Source organism: Cupressus sempervirens, chromosome 9 (genome assembly GCF_028749045.1).
Source record: "Cupressus sempervirens isolate cs-2001-9-10 chromosome 9, ASM2874904v1, whole genome shotgun sequence".
Lineage (NCBI taxonomy): Eukaryota > Viridiplantae > Streptophyta > Pinopsida > Cupressales > Cupressaceae > Cupressus > Cupressus sempervirens.
Window position 1 is genome coordinate 417811921 of NC_143126.1, and position 27343 is coordinate 417839263.

A 27343-nucleotide genomic window follows, 5' to 3' on the forward strand; every position below is an offset into this window, starting at 1 on the left:
ATGGAAGAAAGTGAGGGTCTAGGTTCTGCATTGGTGTTGAGGGCAAAGGAGGGAAATGAAGTTAAGAAATCTAAGAAAGTAAAGTTACCTAAGGAAATTCAAGGATGCAGCAATCTTACCAAGGTATTATAAGTGATAGACAAACATCAACCTTACCCCCTAAAAGAGCTATAAGTCATAGTATAGACCTAATCCTAGGAGCTACCCTACCTAAAAAAGTATCCTACAAGATGACCCCTCCAAAAAATGAGGAAATAGCAAGACAAATATAAGAACTCTTAGACCAAGGTCTAATTAGTCATAGTATTAGTCCATGTACTGTAGTGCCTGCCCTCGTTCACATCTTTTCTGGACATTGTTGTTGTTATTATCAGACTATGATAGACTAGTTTTATGGTTGATGGATTAGTGGTATTGCTTTGACACTATCAGACATTATGTTATGGATTCAATTGGTATATGATGAGATCATTCAGACTTTACATTTCATGCATACATGATGATCATTACTTTTCTTTGCTTTCAGTTGTTGTTGATGATTAGTTAGATGGTTTATTATCTCATGTGTTTTATTATGGATACTTACCCCATACTTGCATGTGTATGGTGTGCATGTTTTCTTATTGTATGGCATTTTTGATGTGGTTAAGGAAGGGATTCGTAGTCACCTGCTTAGTCGGGATCTACATGATGCACCACTTCTTACCATTGTCTGTTTAGCTTAGCATTATATATATTGTATGTACATGCATGGTTCTTCTGCAGGTTGCAGGTACCGGGTATCGACTTCCCTGAATTGCCAGGATGAGCGTACCCTATTATACTATCTCAATGATAAGAGAAGGGAGATAAATTCTCAAATCCAAATCCCAAACCCTTAAGCCAATTGTCCTAGTGAGGTAGGACAAGTATCTAGATATTTTACCCACTGAATGTGTCAGATGACATAATTCATGATTTTTAACCCTTTAGACTAATTTTGTGTGAATTTGCTCTATGATAGGTTTTCATGTTTTATTTTGGAGGTCTATGGTGAATTTTCTATTAATTAAGTCTTAATAAATAGATTTAATTAATAAATTAATTATTTGAGAAAATTAATATAAAATATCATGATCTTTGATATTTTGATTATAATTAATTAAATGAGAATTAATTGAGGAAAAAGGATTAAATAAAAGAAAATTAGAAATTAAAATTAATAATAATTATAAATAATAATAAAGTAATAAATAAATAATAATAATAAAAGTTATAAAAATTAAAATGAAAGTTATAAATATTTAAATAGAAGTTATATAAAAAGGGAATTGGAGTTATAAGCTTGCATGAGAGTTAACGCACTTTTCTATTTCTCTTATGTCAACAACACGGAGGTTAGTGCATCAATTAAGCACATGGTGTCTACAACCCTATGGCTCATCTAGAAGGTTGGAAAAGACCCATGCTTAGTTGGTGACACCTTCTAGCTATTTCTAGAGGCATTCTAGATGTTTCCTGAGAGCTCTTTATATTTAGGCATTCCTAGAAGCTTAGACATAGCATTTGGAGTGCAATTGGAGCATTGGAGGATTCGAGAACTCTGAAGAAGGGAGCTTGCTCTGCGGGTTTTCTGAGGAAGAGCGAATTAGCATCAGAATCCGAGTAGATTCTTGTGATTTTACTTATGCTATTTCCGCATCTTGCATTCCCTGTCTTCTTTGTGTCTTCCATATGTCTTCTGAGGGATTTCCTATTTTTATTGTATGCATTCTCAATATGGGTAGTTTAATTCATTTGAGAATTTTATATGCATAGATCTGAAAAGAACACAGGGCTAGGGTTTAGATTCATAGTCAAACCCATTAGATTAATTATTGGAAGAAGTTTGAGATCAAGACTTATAGGCAAAATTCTGAGAACTAAAATTTATATATATTTGTATTTCCAAATTTGAATACATATATGCATATATATATATATATATATATAAATACAATTATGTATATATATGTCTATATGCTATGATATTTGATTTAACTATGTATATACACACACACACACACACACACACACACACACACATATATATATACATACATATGTATATATACATATATATATATTTCATTAAAAAGTCGAATGACACATAATTCTCAGTGAGCGAATGACGCATCACGATTGGAGGGATGCGTTTTAATAAAATGCAATATAATTATAAATTTGAATGGGTGGGGGGATGTGTCTTCCCACTCTCGTCGACGGTATTGCTAAAGTAGACTGCGGTACCGCAGAGTACCTACGATCGCAGTGTACCCTGTGATCCGCGAGTCATATATGTGTGTGTGTGTGTGTGTGTGTCAGCGGTTATAAACTCGTCGTGTGTTGTCAAATGTTTATTAATTCAATTTTTATATAATTTGTTTATAAGTTAATAATTATATATATATATATATATATGTATGTATGTATGTATGTATTTATATATATATATATATGTATAAATATATATATGTATAAATAAATAAATATATATATATATATATGTATGTATAAATATATATATATATATATATATGTATGTATAAATATATATATATATATATATATATATATATATATATATATATATATATAAGTATATGTATGTATATACATTATTAATAATAAATAATTGATATATTAATAGATGTTTGGAATTTAAAGAGTAATTTTGTAATAACAAGTTATTTTATTATGTTGAGCAATATAGGTTCAATATAATCTTTTAATTTGGAAAGATGAATATGAAAAGAATTTAAAATATTATCAAAACATGTATATAAAAGACATTTAGAACATTTAGAAAATTGAGTCTAATGGTTTTTGGGGAGAAACTTTTATCTACCAATACAAAAACATGGGTTAGGTTAAACGTGAAATTTCTCCACTTGATATTTAAATTGGAAAATGTAAATCGAGAATTTTGCATTTAAATTCAAGTTTGTAAACTTAGCAAAACCAAAACATGTGTTTGCATTGTGTATTCTTTATGCTATTGTTTTGAGTTTTGGGTTGACTAGTGTTGACCAGTTATAGGACGTCTACCAGAGGCTTGGGAGTTATGTGATTGTGATGTCATAATGATGTTTTAATCTCGATCTTTATAAACCCAACCATGGTTATGTGATGGAATGCTCTATGTATTTTTTGTAATTACTGATTGTTATAGTTGAGATTCTTATGTATGAGACACTTGACTTAACCATTTTTGGTCATTGATCAGTTATCCTTGGTTATTTTCTAGTCGCCATGATGGGACTGTAATGTGGATTTATTCTTGATGATGTCATGTTGTGACATGTTTGACTCAACCATTTTTGGAGTCTTCGATCAGTATGATTGAGATATATTTTGGTTATTGAGAACCATTGGATAATTTGATTATCAAAGATACTTCAGTTGCCAATAGAGAGCTGTAGTGTTCATGATTTTCTATGGATGTTTGCTCATGGAGATTTGATGCTTTTATGCATATTTGATGATTTTATTATGGATTATCTTTGTGATTTTGAGATTTATGAATTCCATGAGCTTAGGGTAGGATATCTGCATGTAGTGTCAGGAAGTGGCTTGCAATGGGGGCCAGGGCCCTAAGAGGCTGCTAGGGTAACTCATTGTAAGTTGGATTAATAAGTGATAACATTCACACCTAATACTAACTGAATGAACCTAAAAAGATAAGTGTTTTGGTTCTCGCCCATGCCTTGAGTGCTTGTACAGACTAGGATGGGAGTAGTGAGAACGCATGGTTGCGACCTTGCATTCTGTAGTATGCCTCATCAGTATGAGAGGATACTAGTGGCTGCATGAGATTAGTATGGACCCATGGAGTTTAGCTAACTGCCAGGGTAACTTGTACGTGGTAAATGCGATGACACTTTCCCGCTTGCATAGTAGGTTCCTACATGTCATTGTGTGCCTCTAGGATTAGATGTCAGATTTTGTGTCTGGAACCTTTGAATTAGTATACTTTTAGGATTCTTGGACTTGTAGAGATTTATGCTATGTGTTCTAGATAGCCTGTTTGGGACTTGAGATTATCTTTTCAGCACGGTGGGAGTGGACCACTTAGGTACCACGCGGTCGAGTGGTAGTGTATTTTCCACTCTTATCATTTGAGATTCATTGAGACATCGTGGCTGATACGTCCTTCATGATGGTGGATATGTATCCTTTCATTGATGATTAGCATATGTTAGATGATGTTATCTTATGCTTATATTTGCATGTTAGATTACTTTCTGCATATGATATAGTGTATGTTAAGAGTGACATTCCTACTATGTTAATACCGATGATCTCTTCGATGATTTGGAATGTTACGCACGGAGGGATGGCTAGGGCCCATGATGGTCTAATGATGCTATTAACGGTTGGGAGGAATTGTGCACTTAGTTTATTATGTTTGATCTTCTATGAGGATGTATCATGTATATCATGTGATTATCTTTATTTTAATGTATCATGGATTAGAATAGGATGATGTACCATTATTCTACATATGTATATTATTTTGAGCTTTTCATACCGTATGACATGTACAGTGGATGATTGAGCAATTGAAATGTAATGTATGAACATTGGACTTATCATTCTTATTTCATGTGGATGTTGTATTAGATGGATTCATGTATGTTAAGTGTTTTAGATGTAATTTAGTGTTAAGGGATCTTTAAAGAATGTAATTTTTTATGTATGTTATGTTTACTTTTAGATGGACATTGCTATTGCTTCCGTTATTGTGCATAAGTTATATGTGGTGTTTACTTTTATGTTTAAAAAAAAAAATGCTACTAAACTTAGTGAAATTCTAGGTTAATTCTTTGGATCCCTTGGCGGGGCATTACATGTACCATACCTATTGTACTAGCACCAAAGGACAGAGGAACGTGGAGGCTTTGTATGGATTCAAGAGCCATAAATAAGATAATCATTAGGTATAGGTTCCCTATTCCTAGGATTGAAGACCTAATGGACTATCACCAAATAAGGATACATGAAGGAGATGAATGGAAAACAACCTTCAAAACCAATGAAGGGTTGTATGAATGGCTTTTCATGCCATTTAGATTGTCAAATGTCCCCTCCACATTCATGAGACTCATGAATTAATTTCTCAAGGACTACATAGGAAAGTTTGTAGTAGTGTATCTAGACGATATACTAATCTATATAAAAAAAAAGGAGTTAGCACCTAGAACAACTTGACACCATTTTCAAAAAGCTTCATGAGGATAAGTTGATGATCAACTTAGAGAAGTGTGAGTTCATAAAAATAGAGCTAGTGTACCTTGGGTTTTTGCTAGCACATGGTCAACTAAAAATGGATACAAGCAAGGTTGAATCTATCATGAATTGGCCTATCCAAAGTCAGCAACAAAGGTAAGAAGTTTTCATGGTCTTGCACAATACTATAGGAAATTCATTAGACAATTTAGTGCAATTTGTGCTCCTACGTTAGATACTATCAAAGGAGGAATGAAAAAAAGGTTTTTGTGGAATGATGATGCTAACAAGAGTTTTGAGTTACTCAAGGAAATGATAGCTACTCAACCTATTTTAGTGTTGCCGCTTTGAAAGGTTGTTCACTATTGAATGTGATGCTAGTAATGTAGTAATTGGGGCTGTTCTAAGCCAAGATGGAAAAATAGTAGCTTTTCATTATGAAAAGTTATGTGAGGAAAAAAGGAAGTACTCTTCATATGATCTAGAAATGTATGCATCGGTCCAAGCACTAAGGAAGTGGAGGAATTATTTACTTCCCAAGGAGTTAATTGTGTATTTGGACAACCAAGTACTTAGTTTCTTGGATTCACAAGAAAAGTTAAGTCACAAGCACATGAAGTGGGTTGAATATCTACAAGCATATACCTTCAATATCAAACACAAGAAGGGTGTTATAAACAAGGTGGAAGATGCATTATCTAGAAGGGCACTCACACTATAAGAAATTCAATTGAAGAGTATGGGGATAAATTATTTCAAGGATCTATATGCAGATGATGAGGATTTTGCTGACATATATAAGGTATGTGCTAAATATAAGAATCGTTTTCATAATTATTATGTTGATTATACTTTGAAAAGTGATCATTTGTTCAAAGGGAATCAATTGTGTGCTCCTAAAGGCTCTGTTAGAGAGAATTTGATACAAGAAAAGCATAATGGAGCTTTGATTGGTCATTTTGGAATCAATAAGACCCAAGATCTTATTTCAAGGTTTTACTACTGGCCTAGAATGAATTTTGATGTTAGGAGGTATGTGGAAAGTTGTGTCAGATGTCAAAAATCTAAGGGCATTTCTACAAATGCTGGTCTTTCCAACCACTACCAATCCCTACTAGGCCATGGGAATGTCTAAGCATGGATTTTGTAGTTGGGCTACCCAAGACAAGAGGAGGAATGGATAGTGTGTATGTGGTTGTAGATAGGTTTAGCAACTAGTGATGCCACACACATAGCTTCCTTATTGTTCAAAGAAATTGTGAGAATCCATGGGTTACCAATCAACATTGTGTCAAATAGGGACACTAAGTTTATGAGTAATTTTTGGAAGACTCTTTGGCAAAGGTTGGGCACCAACTTGTCCTTTGGATCAGTCTACCACCCCCAAACCAATGGTCAAACTAAGGTTGTACATAGGAGCTTGGGAAATCTTCTAAGATGTTTAACAAAGGAGTATGGACATTGGTGAGATTAGGTAATTAGACAAGTTGAATATGCCTACAATAACACTACCAATAGATCCACAGGGAAGATTCCTGTTGAGATAGTTTATGGACTACATCCCAGGGGTGTCTATGAATTGAGAGAATTGAAAGATGGAGTGAAGATGATTAGATATGCTAATTATTTTTCATATGCCATGAACAAAGTTCATGAGACAGTGAGGAAGACATTGGCAGAGAATAGTATGAAACACAAAGCTAAAATGGATGAAACTAGAAGGGCAGCTAAGTTGAATGTTGTGATCTAGTCATGGTACATCTTAACAAATCTAGACTAAAGGAAGGAGTAACTCACAAGTTTCAAATGAAGAGGATAGAACCCTATCATATACTAGCTAAGTATGGTGACAATGCATTCAAAGTTGAGCTGCCTGAAGATAGTGGATGGTCACCAATCTTCAATATTGTAGACCTAGTCCATTATAAGGGACCATAGCAAGAAAATGACCAGACCATACATAATGTGATCAAGTATGTTCAAGACCTACAACTACCTACTACTGTGAGTATAGGATTAGACAACATCTTGGACACAAGAGTCTACAAGAAGACTAGAACAAAGGAATACAAAGAGCACTTGATAAAGAAGCATGGACAGAGTGATGTTAATGTACTATGGATTTAAGAATTAAAATTAAAAAAGATAATGATAGATCCAAGTATCCTCAATCCAAGGGTGGATTGATCTTTTCATTTTTGGGAGGATGGTGTAGGAGCATACCTAGGAAACCTCCATTGTTCAAATTGTACTTGATTCTAGCCAAGTCAGGAGCTTAGGTTAGGTTGCTTTTGGATCTTAGAAGGTCACTTGCAATGTTGGATAGGTGAGTTAGTCATTAAGACTAAGGTCACACTAATAGCCTTTGTTAGTTGCTTTTATATTTCATAATGTTAGGAGTTAAGGAGTTTGAGTTTTTAAGGTGTCTTAGTTATAGAGTTGTAAATGGATAAGGAAATGCTACTATGTCCTTAAAAGGCTTTGGATCCTCAAGACATGGAGGTTAAGTCCTAGAAACAAGGGTAGATGCATAAAAATGTAAAGATGCCAAATGTTACTAAAAAGTTGTCATGACAACAATTGCAATTATTGCAAATATTGCATTCAACATGGTAACTTTGGATTCCCTAAGTTATGGGAGGTTATGCTCAGCTAACAAGCCCTAGAATGGTAGAGATAGCATATATGTGAGCCAAGACTTGAATCTAGCCAAAGTAGATTGAAGTTATTATAATTTTGGGTGTGTGTAATAGAATACTAACTAATGTTACAATAATTTCGAATTTGTGATCACAATGCCTAAAAATGGATTGAAAGAATTGACTTAGTAGTAGGATAGTATTCTAGGTTCTATTTCAAGATTTTTTCATTCAATAAGAAAGTTTCTTAGAATAGTTTTAGGGGGTTAAATAAATTGTTTTTAGTTTTGATAGTGTGTTGGTCTAGTGAAGACAATTTTTGCTTTTATGGATCTCACTTAAGATTCAACCCATGAAACTTTGTAAATGTTGATGAATCTTAGAGTGGAGCCATTGTACATGATGTATAGTCAAGTAGGAGTCCAAAGGAGTTGTTCTATTATTTTTAATGTCAAGCCCTATGTGAGATAGGAAGGTTTGGCTAAGGGATTGACAATGTTGAATTAGTGATTTCATGCAGGGAATAGAAGTGTTGTATGAAAAAAGCATAGTTCCAGAAAGGGGTTAGTCATACCTTGACATATCCTAGATATTGAGGCCTTACCAATTCATCTAGGAGAGTTTCTAAACAAGTTTGTGGTCTAGTCCTAGGAAATAGGTCTTTTAGTCCTATTTGTCCTATATAAGAGGAAGCACCTATACATATAGCTTAGGGTTTTGAGACATACAAAATATCTTTGAGAATCCAAAAGGGTGTCCCAATCTGGAGTTTATTTGACAAGGTGTGTGGGAAGTTTTTGCAAGAAAGAGAAATTAACGGATTTCAAGGGATAATTGAATTAGGCCTAAATAGGCATCTTCAAAGAAAAATCTTGAAATTGGTAAGGAAGAGATCTAAAGATCTATCCAAATGACCAAAAATGGAAAAAAAAGGGATTTATCTTAGCATGATGGATGGCCCTACATTGATGGAAGAAGTTTCAGAGTATTTTACACTTAGACCATTCTAGGTGAGTGTGGGAAAGAGTACTTAAACAAGGTGTTAGTCTTATGAGGGTAAGAACAATGGATCAAACTCTTGGAGAGGAGTTTGGATTGGTTTAGTTAATCATCTAAAATCAATCAGGGACCTAGGCTGATAGGTTCCTAGAAGAGACTAGCTAAGTCTCTTGAGGAGCAGTGCAAGAAACCCTTGGAATACATACATCAAGTAATTGACGAGATAAATACAAATTATAAAATATGAAAATTTTAAATTCTATATTAAACATTGACAAACCTTTAGTACATCTTGGTAGTGTGTCTAAAAGGATTTTTTGAGTTGGATTCTCTATTCTTCTTGTGTACAAAGTTTGTCTCTGTACTATCCAATAACCCCTCCCCTGTGACAAAGTGAGGGAGCCTTTCAAAAGAAATTGCAACACATAATTCCATTTCACCACCATCTCCAATAGGAGTCCATTCAATATTATCACTTGAAAAATAACCTCCTTGGATTTTTATGTCTTGCATGCCTAGTTCGATGAGTGATTCTAATTTATACTTTTTACCCATTCCAAGTAACATTAAAATATTTAGTGACCCTTGATCTATTCAAATATGTTAAATTAATTATATAAATTTTTCTATTTAGTCTACAAAATAATTCTCTTTACCTTACTGATGTTGCATAGAAGCTTTAAATAAAGAAAATAAAAACTAATTTAATACTATAAATTTATTCAAATATAATATTACAAAATGACAGATACAAAGGCTCAAATATTTTGAAGTGGATGTAACATATTTTGTTCCATATTCTTGTTGTGTGTGAGTTGATAATAGATTTACAAAGGCTACAATGATTTCACTATAACAATGGATTAGGAAAAAAATTAGATTTTCTAAATTTAGGAAAATCACTAAATTACTATGCTCTATTAGCTCTAATTGCACATGCAAGTTCCCACTATTAGAAATGCTTTAGAATAACTAAGAGGGGGGGGGGGGGGGGGGTGTTGAATCAGTTATTCAAGGTCCAAATGTCCTATATAAACTTTTCACTAAGAATAGTGAGCTCATTCAACTATTCATTCATCCAAGCTTTGACTTATCTAACCAACAAGTCACTATAAATCAATATGAAAGTATAACACATAAGAAATCAACACATAACACAATGATTTACGTGGAAACCCAATTTGGGAAAAACCACCAGTAACATGCTACTCAATTCTCACTCTTCTGAAGTGATGCCCTATGAAAGGCCTACCCTATTAAAGACTTACAACACACTGTCAAACGTGACCTTGTTAGAGGATTTATCCACCTTGTTAGAAGTGGGCCTAGTTAGAGGACTTTAGAACATTCACTTGGAATGCCACCCTGTTAAAGGATTTACAAATGGTTGTTAGGCCAACCTAAGTCCATAGGATTTTCAGATCTAATACAATTGCTAGAGAGTATTAGAAAAATCTTGACCTGACTACAACATACAACTTATCTTGCAGATTTCAGATCACTTCTCAACTCATACCCTTGCCTGGCCTTCAATCTTTGCAATTCTAATAGCTTGCCCTCCTTTCAAGCTTAGTCTCCTTGAGTCTCAATGCTCAATGTACCAGTGCAATCATCTCTTGATGACCACTCGTAAAAGCAAAGCCTCTATGCTCTTCCTTCTCCTAGATATCTCCCCCCTTGGCACCCTTCTAACTACTTTGTAGGTTTGCCACTTCAGTAGCAAAAATATCAATAACTCTTTGCTTTTTGGTCTATGACTCCTTAAATAGAAATCTTAGAGTACCTTTTCCCACTTGATTCTTCCATTCTTTAATTTCAATTCATATGGATTAGGTAGGATTCATTGCATCTAACCCATATTTTGTTTCCTCTAGAAACTTCTTGAATAATCCTTTAGAATTCGCCTAAAAATGGTTTACATTGGATTTTGTGCCACCAGATCATCATCCTTATCTTCCAATTCATTAACAAAATTCAATGTGACCACTATGTCGGTTCAGATTTGGAAAATCTTCATCTCTTGAAATAATGCAGCAACTTGGCACTATTAAAATACTGGTGCTCGGCACATACTATTTTACTCGGCATCAACTGTGTTTTTCCTGATGCTTGGCACCTGAAGATCACTCGGCACCAACTAATAATTTTTTGATGCTCGACACTTGAAGATTATTGGGCACACACTAGAATTTCCTTTTACTTGGCTCCTACTAGGAATTTTCTTGGCTTCAACTAACTTTCTTGATATCCACTCATGATCTTAGTTTAAGCTTTGCATTCATCCTTGTTACAACTTCTTCCTCTAATGTTTCTAAGTGTGACCAGCCTCTGTATCTTTGAGTGCATCATCAATACATCATTTAACCATTGTCTTAACTGATCCTTGTACTTCATTACAACATCATAACTCAACCTCTTTTGTTACATCTTGTTGATCAAACCCCCTTCATCAATCAACTAAGTGATAGTACTTGGATCTTATAAGAAAATAAGTAGGGTTGAAATCAATGACAAAACAATGATTGAAAAAATTCTCTTCCTTCTTTCCAACAATCTCCCTCTTTGATCTTCAATAATGAGCTTTTCAATAAGATTTCCAACAATCTCCCTCTTTGGCATTGATGGCAAACCAAATTGATCAACCATTAGACTAAACTATTCAACCATAGGCTAACTAGGTTAGAATAGTAAGTGAAATGCCAAAAAGTAAATTGTAACTTCACATCTCCTTCTACTTATTCTGATTGCTTCATTTCTACTTCTCCCTCTTTGCTACTATATCCTCCTTGTTCTTTTATCTTTCTCCCTCTATATTTTCTCCCTCTGTATTGTTCACCTTCTGCTATTCTGATCAACCTCTAATTATTTTTGTCGACTTCTCCTCCTATCTTCATTTGATAAGTTTTCTATTATCTTTCCCTTTTGATCCTCTGTCACCTTACTTGTGACTGATCTAGAATTTTAGCACTTCTACTAGTTTAGGCATAAATCCCAAAGTAAACATCCACTGCATCAATATGTAAGGTCTTCAATAATCAACTTATTTGATGTAAGGCATTCTTGTTTGCACTTCAAGTAGCCTTAGCTAGGGGTGTCACCCCTAACTTGCCTCTAAGATACTCAAAAGCATCTTTAGGTAGTGCTTTTGTGAAGATGTCAGCGATTTGTTCCTTTGAGCTAACATATTCCATCTTCACTTGTTTATCTTCCACCAAATCTCTTACATAGTGATACTTGATTACAATATGCTTGATTTTGGCATGCATTATTAGATTCTTTGATATGTTAATAACACTTGTATTATCACAATAGAGTATCATAGGTTCAATTACCTCTTCTTTCATACCTTGCAAAAAATGGTTGATCCATACAATATTGTTGAAGTTTATAGCAGCCGCCACATATTCAGCAGTGGACTATGAGGTACAACTTTTCTTTTTACTGATCCATGTAATTAACCTCTTTCCTAAGAAAAGTGCTCCTCCACTGGTGCTTTTTCTATCATCAATATTACCTCCCCAATCTACATCAATATAGGCTCTTAGTTAAAAATTTTCACTCCTCTTGTAGTACAAACCAAAGTCATCAGTTCCTTGTAGGTGTCTCAATATTCTCTTCACTACCATTAAGTGATTTTCTCTTGGATTTGTAGAAAATCTTGCCACTATTCCAACAACTAATGCAATGTGTGGTCTACTATGTACAACATATTGCATCTTTCCAATCATTGACCTATATAATGTTTGATTTACTTCAGTAGATTCATCATTCTTGGATAGCTTATGGCTTGTTGCCATTGGTGTGCTAACTAGTTTTGATTCTTCTAACTCAAATGTTTTGATTACCTCCTTGATTTATTTAGATTGGGTCACAAATATTCCATGGTTCAATTGATGTACTTGTAATCCAACAAAAAATTTGATTTCTCCAAACATTGACATCTCAAATTCATGCTTCATTTGATTAGCAAAATCTTTGCATAAAACATCTTTTCCTCCAAATATTATATCATCAACAAAGATTTATGATATCAAAATATCTTTACCTTCTTCAACTTTGATGTACAAGTTGTTGTTGTCATCTGTTCTCTCAAATCTAATCTTCACAAGATATTTGTGCAGTCTCTCATACCATGCTCTAGGTGCTTGCTTTAGCCCATAAAGTTCTTTGTGTAGTTTGCAGGCCATGTCCTTATTCTTCTCATCTACAAATCCCTCTAGTTGTTCTATGTAGACTTCCTTTTTTAATATACCATTCATAACAAGAGAATTAACATCCATTTGGTACACTTTGAAACTTTTATATGCAGCATATGCAAGTAATTTTCTTACTCCTTCCATTCTTGCAACAAGAGCAAATATTTCCCCATAATCCAGTCCTTCTTCTTGTGCATAACCTTTGCAAACTAGTCTAGCTTTGTTTCTTGTTATCTCTGCATTCTCATCAAGTTTGTTTCTAAACACCCATTTGGTACCAATCACATTCTTATTAGTTGGTCTAGGAACTAGAGACCATGTTTTGTTCTTCTCAATCTAATCTATCTCTTCTTTCATGGCTTTATACCAGTCATCATTTTGTAGTGCATCTTTCACTGTTTTAGGTTCAACCTTGCTTAGTAGACATGATTCATTCCTTAGTCTATTTCTTGTCATTGGTCTAGCATCCTTATCACCAATGATTTTTTCTATAGGGTGATGTCTTCTCACATACTTTGCTAATCTTGGTTCAGTCCTTCTTTACATGTTTGATCCTTAAGCTTCAGAGTCATTTTGTTCTTCTTCATCTAGAACTTCATCATTCCTTTCATGCACACTGTTTTTAGAATCAAAATGAGTATTTTCTATATTCTAGAGCTCAGCTTCTGAATGTAGCTTGACATTCATAGGCTGAGACTTGATACATACTAAAATATTTTTCTGATTCCCAACTTGATTTGTTACATTGTCTTCAACAGTCATTCCTTCATAGAAGTATACAAAGGATCTATAATCCTTTATTTTTTTTGACTCATCAATCTAAACTTTTGCATGCTCATCAAAATTTACATTTGAACTTTTCATAATTTTGTTCGTGTTAGTGTTCAAACACTTATATGCCTTACTTCTAGTGGAGTATCCAAGGAATATGCCTTTATCACTCTTTGCATCAAAATTTCCATTTCTATTATCTTTGAGAATATAACATTTACATCCAAAAACTTTGAATTGTTTAACATTGGGTGAGTGACCATACCACAATTCAAAAGGTGTTGCATTTGTACCTTTCTTAGCTTGAACTCTATTCAGTGTGTAGACTATAGTACTTACAACTTCTCTCCAGTATTTGAGTGCAACATTTTTGTCTATCATCAAGGTTCTAGCATATTCACTAACTGACCTATTCCTCCTTTTAGCAATACCACTTTGTGGTGGAGTTCTTGGTGCTTATGTTTTTCTTTTGATACCTTTGTCATTGCAAAATATTTCAAGCTCTCTTGATGTAAACTCACCTCCTCTACCTAACCTTAGGCATTTTAGGTTCTTTCCTGTTTCCTTCTCAACTCTAGCCAAATACCACTTAAACATTTGAAATGCATCAGATTTTTTCTTTAAAAATATAACAGTCATCATCCTAGAATAGTCATCTACAAATAGCATTATGTATGTGTCTCCTAGGTAGATTTGTACCTCTATTAGACCACATAAGTCTGTATGAACTGGCTCTAGTACTTCTTTGGAAGTGTATGTTTTGCTTTTGAAACTAGACTTAGTCATCTTCCCTAGTTGACATTGTTTGCACATTGTGTTTTCAGGTTTCTTCAACTTGGGTAACCCTCTGACCTTTTTTTTTTTTCTGATGCTAATCAGATTATCAAAGTTAACATGACACAACCTTTTATACCACAACCACACATCATCAATTCTAACAACAAGACATGCTGCATTTTCCATATCTAGGTAAAACAAATTACTCCCAGTTTTTTCACCCTTTCCTATCAGATTTCCATTTGTGTCATAGATCTTGGTAGTTTTGTTTCCAAATTCAACTTTGAAACCTACATTGCCTAATTGTGATACACTCAACAAGTTGCAATTCAATCCTTCAACATAGTATGCATTGTCACATGAAATTTTCTCTATGAGTTTAATAGAACCTTTTCCTTTGATTTGACATGGGGCATCATTACCAAGTCTAACACTATTTCCATCATATTGAGTAAAGGTAATGAACTTGCTTTTGTCTCCTATCATGTGATGTGAGCATCCACATCTATGATCCACTTGTCATTCCTATTTACACAGGTAAAAAATGTTGTTACTTCATCTTCATCTTTATCTGATTCATCCTTCATGGCTACATAGACTACTTCATCATCATTCTCATCAAAATCTTCTTCTACAATGTAGCATCTCTTGCCCATCTCTTTATAATCCTTGCTATCATCTTCTCTCTTGTTCTTGTGCTTGTTTCCTTCTTTGTAATTCTTCTTCTATGGACATCTTGCAATAATATGACCTACTTCATTACAATTGAAACATATAATAGGGAGCTTACATTTGAATTTACCTTTGCCTCTATGGAATCTCCTAGCCAGTAATGCTTCTAACTGTTCCACATCTTCCTCATCTGTGTTGCTATCACTAGATGCATGTTTTCCCTTTCTTCTCTTTTTGCTTGATGTTTCCTCCTTAGTGTCTTTCATTGTCATCTTGGCCTTGAAAGCAGATTCAAGGTTCTCAGGTCTATAGTTGTCAAAATTTGATAGCTCAAATGCAGTAAGTCTTCCCACTATTCCTTCAAAGGTTAGTGTGTTCCCTTGTACACACCTCAGCTCTTGGATGGCTGAAACTCTAATAGCATAGATAGGGAGCAGAGTTCTTAAGTATTTTCTGATGGCTATCTCTTCTTCCAATTGACTACCTAGACTTCCTATTGCACTTACCACTTCTTTCATTCTTGTAGCATATTGAGCAACATTTTCACCTTCCTCCATTTTCATGTCATCAAACTTTCCTCTTAGGCTTTCTCTTTTTGCTCTCTGGAAATTCTAATCTCCTGCATAGATTTTTGATAAGGTTTTCCACATATTGAATGTAGTATAACAATCTTTGATGTCATCATATTTTGCATAATTAAGTGCAGAGGCAATCTCTAGCATTGCTTGATTGTGCTCCTTTTTGTTCAAATTATCTATAGTAAGAGGTCCTGTTGGAGTTACACATTCTGTTCCAATTGAAGTTTGCGCATAGTCACCTATTGATCCAAGGTGCAATTTCATCAAAATTTTCCATGCAACAAAATTGTCCTTGTTGAGCTTGGGAACTTCTCTCTTGGACATCTTGATCTTCCTGCTTCTAGTACCTTGAAACTAAATCAGTAGATGGCTCTGATACCAATTTTTAGAAATACTTTAGAATAACTAAGTGGCGGGGGGGGGGGGGGGGGGGGATGGGGGGTGAATTAGTTATTTAAGGTCCAAATGTACTATTCAAACTTTTCACTAAGAATAGTGAGCTCATTCAACTTTTCATTCATCCAAGCTTTAACTTATCTAACTAGAAAGTCATTGTAAATCAATATGCAAGTATAACACATAAGAAATCAACACATAACATAGTGATTTACATGGAAACCCAATTTGGGAAAAACCACCAGTAACATGCTACTCAATTCTCACTCTTCTGAAGTGATACCCTATGAAAGGCTTGCCCTGTTAAAGGTTTACAACACATTGTCAAATGTGACCTTGTTAGAGGATTTATCCACCCTATTAGAAGTGCGCCTAGTTAGAGGACTTTAGAACATTCACTTGGAATGCCACCTTGTTAAAAGATTTACAAATGGCTGTTAGGCCAACCTAAGTCCATAGGACTTTCAGATCTAATACAATTGCTAGAGAGTATTAGACAAATCTTGACCTGACTACAACATACAACTTATCTTGCAGATTTTAGATCACTTCTGAGCTCATACCCTTGCCTAGCCTTCAATCTCTACAATTCTAATGGCTTTCCCTCCTTTCAAGCTTAGTCTCTTTAAGTCTCAATGCTCAATGTACCAATGCAATCATCTCTTCATGACCACTCATAGAAGTAGAGCCTCTGTGCTCTTCCTTCTCCTAGATGTCTCCCCCTTGACACCCTTCTAACTACTTCACAAATTTGCCACTTCAATTGCAATAGTATCAGTAGCTCTTTGCTTCTTGGTCTATGACTCCTTAAATAGAAGTCTTGGAGCACCTTTTCCCACTTGATTCTTCCATTCTTTAATTTCAATTCTTATGGATTAGGTAGGATTCATTGCATCTAACCCATATTTTTTTTCCTCTAGAAACTTCTTGAATAATCTTTTAGAATTTGCCTAAAAATGGTTTACATAGGATTCTGTGCCACCAGCTCATCATTCTTGTCTTCCAATTCATTTACACAATTTAATGTAACCACTATGTTAGCTCAGATTTGGAAAATCTTCATCTCTTGAAATAATGCAACATCTCGACACTATTAAAATACTGGTGCTCGACACATACTATTTTACTCAACATCAACTGTATTTTTCCTAATGCTCGACACTTGAAGATCACTCAGCACCAACTAAGAATTTTTTGATGCTCGGCACCTGAAGATTACTCGACACACACTAGAATTTCCTATTTACTCTACTCCTACTAGGAATCTTCTCGGCTTCAACTAACTTGCTCGACATCCACTCATGATCTTAGTTTAAGCTTTGCATTCATCCTTGTTAAAAATTCTTCCTCTAATGTTTCTAAGTGTGACCAACCTCTGTATCTTTGAGTGTGTCATCAATACATCATTTAACCATTTTCTTAACTAATCCTTGCACTTTATTACAACTTCATATCTCAACCTTTCCCCTAGGTTCTCTTCTTACATCTTATTAGTCAAATCCTCTTCATCGATCAACTAAGTGATAGTACTTGGATCTTATAAGAAAATATCATTCCTACAAGCAACAAGTTTGACATCAATGACAAAACAATGATTGAAAATATTCTCTTCCTTCTTTCCAGCAATCTCCCTCTTTGATCTTCAACAGTGAGCTTTTCAATCAAATTTCCAACACCCACACCCCATTTTAGAACATACATTGTCCAAGGTCAAACCTCCTAACATCAACACCAACATAATGTGAATGAGCAATGCAATTTTTAGAAGTCTATGCTAATTTTTTTGGCACTTGTGCTATGATCCAATGATCATACCACCTGCAAGCCTTCGTACATTCTATCAAATTTGTTGGTACTTGTTCCAAGAATTATCCTCACATGGCTCAAAAGGTGGGTTTTCCACTTTTGATTGATAGGTTTTAACATTATTTTTCTAGGTTTGGCATTAATCATGTTTTCATGCCTGTTTTGGGCAGTTTTGGCAAGTGTGGACAGTTTGTGGATTTGGCTTCTGTTGGTGTTTCTTTTGGAGATCTTTAGTGTTATTTCATTTTTTTCAACATTGTGGTTTTTTTTACCAGTAGGCGGTATGACATTATTTAAAAAAATATCACAGAGAATATTCTGGCATTGCCAAATTTTTGGCGAGTGGATATTTTCTCTGGCCATCGACTTCTCATTATTTGGCAATTTTTTTGGCGACTTTTTTATTTGACATTTTTTTTCTCCTTAATGACCATTTGACCATCAAATTTGAGCTTGCCACTTTCTAATGTCAGCACTGCATGAATAGACATGTTTTCCCTTCTGGCTCTATTTGATCCTACCTTCATTTTTTTACTCATATCTCAAGTATACAGTCTTTTTTTTTGCAAATGAGATACCACCATAAAGCTAGCTCTGAGCCTATCGTGATGGTACAGGTATATTTCAGTTTTGATACATTTTGATAATTTTTTTGACAAAGTTAAGTGTTCTATTTTGCACTCCAAGAGACATATTTTAAGCATCTGATCTCAATTTTGATAACTTTTTATATCTTTGGATAGATCTTTCTGTGCTCTTTCCAGTGATGTTGATTATTTTTCTAGATTTTGCTCCAGGTACATCTTATTTAGTTTTTTTTCTTTTTTGCATTCTAATGGATATCTTGGTTGTTTCAAGTCTACAGATCATTTTCATTATTTCAAATGACTTGTCATGGGTTATACCATCTATTGTACTAGCCTTATGTCTATTATGATCTTTGTTGACATCCTTATGTAGCATTTTTTCAAATGCACTAAGATACAGTTCCATTCTATTGTGTTTCAAGATCTTGCACATCTTTGTGTCTTGTTGTACTCATACTACATTATTAAGTATCTTGGGAGGTTTGATGTTGGCCATGTTGGCCAATTTTGTCCCCCATTCAACCCATCACTGATCTAAGAGATCTTCAATGGGTTGGATTCTTTGTTGTGGGTTAACACACTTTTTGGTCGGGTTAACATCTTGTGTTAATGCAGTCTCTTCATGTGCTGAGCTAGCTCATTTCCTTCATGTGCTGAACTGGTTCAACTTGTTCATGTGATGAGTTGGCTCATTTTTTCTTCATATGTCGAGCTGTAGGTTAACACACATTTTTGTGTCAGGTTAACATTCTATGTGAATCATTTTTTCCATTTCAAGGAATGACTTTGTTGCTCTTTCTGAAATTGCAAAAATGCTACTACCTCTTCAACCAAACATTCAAGAAATGTTCCAACTAGTAGTTTTATGCCATGTGGTAGATCTTTCTTGTGTTGGGCTACAGATCTTTGGATATTTTTTGGATGCATTTGGGTTGTCCACTCTTTTGGTAAAGATCTTGATCTATAGTTTGGTTTTAATCACTTGCTGAGGGGATTTCTTGCAGAATCTAAGCTGTCTATTTCATAATGAATATCTACATTGACAACTCATCATATTGGGGGCAAATCAGATTTATTCCACATAGGTCAACTCTTTAATCTTCGTGGTGGGTTAACTTGTGTGTTATCCCATCCTATGTTTTTTGACAGTAGTGCTGATTTATTTGTTGTAGCCATGCCACGTTACAAGAATCATTTCTTCAATTTAAACTGACATTTTGGGCCTTATTCCATGGCATTAATGCATCTCCATGCCTCTTTATTATATGGAATGATCAGATCTTTTGGATTTGATCTCATACAACTAGATGCTTTGATTTTGGTTTCTTCCAGTCACTTCTAAATGGCATATTGACTTCAAGATCAGATTTTGTTTTGATATTCATTTATTGCTATTCTCTGTAACTTGACTCCATCGTGTGGGGTTTGAACTTCAAGTTAGATATGAGTTATGCCTAAACTCTATAAAGGAAATTTGTAAATACTTTGTCTGGGTTCCTCTCTGTTGCAATAATGTATACTTGTAGTAGCCTTGTGCTCTATAATTGTAGTTCTTTCCTTCCATTAATGAAATAGCTAGTTTCTTACCCTCTCTTTCCATTCATTAGTCTATGCAAGTATCTTGCCTCCTTTGAATGTTTCTTTTCTACTTCATTAGATTTATATGTTGTGTTTGGTTTGTTGATGGTTGTTGTATTGTGAAATTATATTTTTCCGTTTTGCATTTGATCAACCCTGAATCCTCATGTGATTTCTTAGAAGGTAGAATAGAGTCAAGAGTTGAGTTTTGACTTTTCATCAATGTGTCGAGCATATAGGAGTAGAGTTGTAACCATTTTAGTTAGGTGCATCACCCCTTTCCTTTTCAACAATTTACTTTTTTGCATCTCCTTCTCCCTTTTCCTTCAAAGTAGTACGTAGGTGCATCCCAATTGTAAGGAAGCTAGCCTTCTTCGGAGATTCAACCTCAAAGAGAAAGTCCTACACTTGGAGGTCATTTATGTTACAAAAATTTGCCTTTAGGTCACACTTTAGGTGAGGATGCAAACTTTGGTGATAATAGGCCATATTTTCCATCTTCCTTTGTCAAGTGAGTGTTTCTTCCATGATATTAGCCTCATGATTCATCAATGACACATGCCATTATAGGTGTTTGAACTTCTTCTATACTCTCGATGTTCTTGGCTCTTATTTCTATAGGAGATTTTGCATTCAATTTTAGTGTTCCTATCTTATCTCTCAACATTATAGGGGGGGTTCTGTTGGTTCTATTACTTTCTTGGTTTGATGGAATGAGCTATGTAGCTAATATTTGATCCTATGTACTAGGTGATTACAGTGGTTGGATACCTATGCATTTTGGTGAGATGGATCACATACCATATGTGCACTCTTTCATTCCTACTTTTGGAGGCCATGAAGATATCCTCCATCTTCAATTGATCAACTCTTCAAACTTAGTCTTCTCTACCTAGTCATGTTCTATTCAATGGAGGTTTTTTAGATCAACATTTGACAATTTTTGTAGCTTCTTTCTTTAGTGGTGTTCTTCATGACCATCCTTTTGTTCCTATATTCTAGGAAAATCTTTCCATCTCTTTTTGGAGTAGGGTTTTTCTCGTGTGGTTTTCTCTGTTTCTCCTCTTTATAGCTATTTGGCTATGCTTGGGTACTTGATCATACCTTTGTTTTTAGGACCCATTTGCATTTTATTTTAGTAGTAGTTTCTCGATTTTTAGCTACTCCCTATGTTTGTCTTAAGGGGGGTGTTAGAGTAAAAAGACATTCTTATTAACTCTAGTTTTCTAATTAAGCTAAAAATTAGGAATGTGATAATTAATTCTTTTATTAATTATTATCATGTTACCTACAATATTTTCCCCTTTAGGGTTTTTACCTTTTAGGTTTTACTTTTCTCCTTTGATAAGGATGGTAATTGTAAATCTATTCATTCTATCTTTATGCATTTTACTCATTGAGAGAATTTTTTTTGACCTTGATTCTTCTCTTGTGGAAAGATTTTGGATGCAGGTTTCTTGGGTTTAGAAGATTCATATTCCTCAAATCTAACACCAATTTCTCAAAAAAAGTGGCAGTGTAGCCTACAAGCTCGAGTATCCACCTATATTTTTCATGTTTCTTGTTTGAATAAGATGACCATTTAACATATTTCTACATTGACAATATTGACAGAGCTAGATGAAGAAGGAAAATTCATCTTGGACCTAGAGTATACAACCAACATATGAAAAACAAAGGACTCAAAAAATCATTATCTCATTCAATGGAAGGATTTACCATTTGTAGAAGTTGTACAATAAGTGAAGATTTTGTGCCTAAGCATTCATAATTAATCTATATTGAGGATAATACTTCTTTGAAAGGTGTGCTTTACATCCATAATCTTATAGTATACACCAAGCTATGAGTTGTTGACTTGTGGCTACTTAAACTCTTAAGTTATTGAATTGATAATATTATATTCATATATAACTCATTTGACCATCTTAGGTGTTATATTTTGATATCTAAGTTGGTTTGGATGATGTCCAAGGTATATATGGGGCTATTTAGGAGGTAGTGAGTGTTTTTAATAAAGCAGCAGGAAGAGGGTCTTAGCCTATGGTACAAGCAACACAATAGAAGCACAATAACAAAGGATTAATATCTTCTAGAGAGTAGAAAGACACTAGTACATTTGACCTCATCTTGCAACCAAAATTTTTGACCATCTATTAAAATGTTTTAGATTGGTCAAAATATGGAAGGAAAAATATCTTTTTAAAAAAAATCCATGCCCCTGTTGGTCAAAATCTCGACCAACATGAGGTTAACATGTTAAAATGAGAAAAGGTTTCCTATTTCATTGTTATGTTTCATGGAGCATGCATGGGAGCTGCACAAGCATTCAAATTGGTTTTCGTAGAGCATGGGAGTTGCAAGAGCGAAGGAGTTGGAGCACCTTATACCCTTCAAGCAACTTATATCTATCGATAAAATCTTTCAATATCTTGTTCAAGGCATGCCCAATATGCAAATCTCCATTGGCATAAGGGGGACCATCGTGAAGAGTAAAAATATCCCCTGTGTTCTTGTTTGTAACCCTATTTAATATATGTTTCTCATCCCACAACTTCTCTATTTCTAGTTCACGTGCTATTGAATTGGCTTTGAGGGTGAAGCTTGTCTGAGGTAAGTGAACCATATGCTTCCATGGATACTTTTCAACTTATTCTAGTTAGGAAGAACTGGGTAGAAGTAATTTTAGAATCAATGCATCTCCAACATCATTTACCGTATTTATGGAGGGCTTTTTGAATATATTGAGTGTGTTCATCCTATAAATTCCTTAACCTCCTCCAAGGAGAGCTTTATCACTTTGTTTTCTAGCTTAATTGCAATGATACTTTGATCTGTTTTAGATAGATTCTGGAATCCTTGGGAATAGTATTGATTTGATTCATCACATCTCTTCAAAGAATCTTGCAACATAATGAAATGATGCTCAAAATTTGAAATAGTTTCTTTCTCCAAGTTAGCACCTTGAGTAAATGGATCAGGTGAAGCAACAAAGCTAGGAACTTGTCCCAATTTGATTTTGATGGTGACATTCTTTAAGATGTTCTTACAAATGACATTTGTCCTGAAGCCTATGTAGGGCTACTGAGTCCTAATCTAAAATTAAATGACAATTTTTTGGTGATGTTTCCATTCAAATCCAAATAAAGTTCCTTGGGTAAAAATCCTATTGATTGTACCATTTCTTTACCCTCTAGAATCTACATATTTTGTGATCTATTTCAACTTTCTCAGCAAAGACATTATGCATTTTGAAGTGGTATATTTAGGTGAAATCAAGTTGTTGATAATATGATACTAAATATACTATTTGTTGTCTTTGGGATGGATTCCATTTCCTTTTCTTCCTATGGTGAAGATGATGGCTTGGACTTAAGTACATGTTATTGTTTTCAATTTCCTAAGAACAAACAATATTCTCCATATAATTATATAGTTATAGTATAGGAATATGTTTGAGACCCTTCATTCAGAAATTATTAATGGAAGTAGGCAAGTTATTGATGGAATCAAGAATAGTATAATATCTAAAACTTACAACAAAACTATAAACAAAAGACCAAGTTGGCACATAACACCCCCTCCACTAAAAGAAAATCAATTTCATATAGTTTGTTGATTTTTAAAGCTTTTCACTCTTCAACTAACATTGTTCACGATCATTCACTGGAACAAATGCTTGCATGAAAACAAAGTCAAGTCATCCTAGTTTTATCATGACAATGTTTGGCATTGTGTAAATATAAAGTCATTCTCTTTTTAATGATTTGGGAATGGGAAAGGGTGGCTAGGTTGGGAGTGCTTATTAGCCTTGGTACCTTCATAGGCTTTCCTTGACATAATTATTTGTATACCCTCTTCTTGATAAATCATCGTGCTCATGTGCACCAGCTATTTTAGTTTTTATAGGGTATTTCTTTTGATTTGGCTGGCATTGTGTTTTTGAATTTTTTAGATGTCAAGGGTGGTAGAAATCATATGGATTCATATGCTACTAATACATATATTTTTGGGCTATGACTATATAGGTTTCTCCATAACATAACTTCATAAATGTGTAAGTTTGGCAAGATTGGCAGGAAGGCTATTTGAACTTTGTTAATAGGTATAATTTAGGACTAATGTAGCAATTTTATGTGTATATAAGCCTATTCTATTAAGATTTGGATTAATGAGGCTTCACTGATAGGATATACAGTTCATGCTTTAATTATTGTGTGTAATACTATGTTATCCTTTTCATATTGCATTTTATCCATAAACTGAATTGATTGCTATACTTTGGTTGATGGCGAGTTAAAGGAAATGCCTTTCTTTTTGTATGAGCCTAATCATAGGCATGGTCAAAGTTCTAGACATTCCATCAACCAGTTTGAAAGACCTAACTGCTTATAGGTTGAGAATCTATAGACTTAAATGAACATTTTTTGTTTGAAACCCAACATAATTTTTTATTTGGTGTCTTTACTGCTGTATCATATTTTATAATTAAATTTGATGGTTGTATAAGCTATAAGTTTCTGATGGCACTGGAAGTTTGAGCTATTCTTTCATAGTTGTGTACTTTTATTTAATTTTGAGTAATTTCATTGACTGATTATTGATTATATAGCTAACTCTTTTAATTTTTTTCAAATAGATAGCTAGGAGAGCCATTGGGTGTAGTCTGATTGGAAAAACGATGAAGGCATAGCTGGAGAGTCAGTTCACACAGTAGGGAAATGGCATGGGGATCTGGAGGACAAGGATGTGTGGTTATATCTTGCTATTTTTTTTTTAATAACCTTTGAATACTTAAATGATTTGGCTAAAATCTTAATATGTCTAAAAAGATTTAGGACTTGGTTATTAAAGTGCTCCTGTGAACATGAAAATGGATTGTTTTTAATTCTTCCTTTTCTCCATGGAATGAACTAGTTTGTGGGAATTGGGCATCAAAACCAGTCTAGACTATAGGTCTTTTGCCACCTCAGCCAAATTCCCTAAATTTAGTGATAAGGATAAGACCCTTGTTCTTCAATTTTTTGTCAAACATGAACATAAACTTGATTGGCGGTGGTGACTATGTAAATTTGATAAGTGATGAATTGGACCAGAAGACATTCAGTGGAGAGACACCTTATAGGTATTTAGTGTGCACTATAAATCATCTTCAGAAATATTGTTCTACTAGGATTTCGAGTTATATCTTTTTTTGAAGTTTGGAGTCTCTATTGATGCATTTTCTTGTTATTGTTTTTTATTGTAGCATCATGTTTGGACTTGACATTTGTGGTTACAATATTAAGAAATTTCATGCTATACTAGCCTATAAAGGAAAGAACAATCCTATTAAAAAGAAGGTCGCATGTGAAACTGATCAACTGACACATGTATATACTTTTATTCTTAAACCTAATGCAACATATAGCATTCTTATTGACAACACTGAAAAAGAATCTGGGAGTCTATATAAGGATTGGGACTTACTACTACTAAAGAAGATCAAGGATCATGATGTGAAAAAGGTATGGGTATTTTTCCATTGGATCTTATGGACTAGACCTTTTGTGCACTACTGCATTACTTTTCTCATGATGAATCCAAATGTTTATGATTGTAGCCTAAGGATTGGGATGAGAATGAATTCATTCCTAATCTAGAAGACAAGAAACCTGAGGCATAATGGAGTTGCTTACAATCACAAAGTGTTCTACTAGTTTTAACTAATTGCTATGGTCTGCAGTGAATAATTGCTAATTGATGCATTTAGCTAGAAGGAAAGTTTTCTCTAAAGATTGATGCCCTCCTTTGTGTAGGGTTATGATGACATACCGCATGAAATAACTGATCTAGATGCCACTAAGGTAGGCATTTGAATCTTTGGTGATTACATAAAGTCTTGAACTTTTGTTTTATATCCATCTATTTCATGGAAATTTATTCTCACTTTTCAATGGCCAAATCATGTTCTAGTAAAGTTTTATATGTATTGATTATGACTGCTATCTATAGTAATCCATTCTTATATTTTGTAGCTAGAGGATTGGGATAATGAGGAAGATGGTGAATGGAAAGCTCCAACTATTCCAAACCCATATTACAAGGGTCCTTGGAAGGCCAAGGTATAGATGAAGGGAAATTGTGTTAAGTGTTGATATTTGAACATTGTTGGTACCTTGCATCTGTCTTGCTTTTTTTAGTGCTTGTATTAGTGGGTTTCTTATGATAGCACATAAAAAAATTGATAGAAAATCAAGAATCCAAACTTCAAGGGAAAATGGAAGGCTTGATTGATTAACAATCCTGGCATGCATTTTAATCTTCGATTGCTTATGGTGTCAAGTACTCTAGTATTTATTTTTTCAAATGATGTATCATTGGGGATTTAGATCTTTGATTGCTTGTGGTGCCCGATAGTCTAGTATTTGACACTTAATTGTAATCTTATTGTAAATAGAATTCAAGGATGGTCCTGAGCTCTATGTATTCCCTAATTTGAAATATATTGGAATCGAGTTATGGAAAATTTGTATATGTATTTCATCTTCAAAGTTGTTAACTCAGTCTACTTGTAGTGTCTTGTTGACATTGAGTAATTGATTTCATTTGACAATATGTGTTCTTCTATTTTCTTGTACAACAGGTCAAATCAGGAACTTTATTTGATAATATTTTTGTGTCTGATGACCCTAAATATGCAAAGAAATTAGTAGAGGAGTCATGGGGCAAAAATAAAGATGAGTCAATCTTGTTTTGAAATTCTCTCTTGTAGATGTTTAAGCTGACTGTAGAGTTAATCATTCTTATTTTCTGATGATTTTGTTCCTTGTCTTTTTAGGCTGAAAAGGTAGCATTTGAAGAGACTGAGAAGAAGAAAGAGGAAGAGGTGATGTATCTTATAGTTCTGTCTGCTCATGATTCACATTGTTTATTTTCTAGTAAATTGTTGGGCTTCTTGTTTACCTGTGATTACAAACACATTATTTAGGACCATGCAAATAAGATCTTGAAAAGTATTTAATTTGTTGATGTTAAATCTTGGTCTAAAATTCTTGCAGGAGAAAGATAAGTCTAGTGATGCAAACCCTTACAACAATAGTAGAATAGTGATGTAA

At 34.1% G+C, this 27343-nt stretch overlaps 1 pseudogene; it reads left to right on the forward strand.

Annotated features, from left to right (window-relative positions):
• On the forward strand, positions 1-27343 carry LOC149539071 (calreticulin-like; annotated as a pseudogene).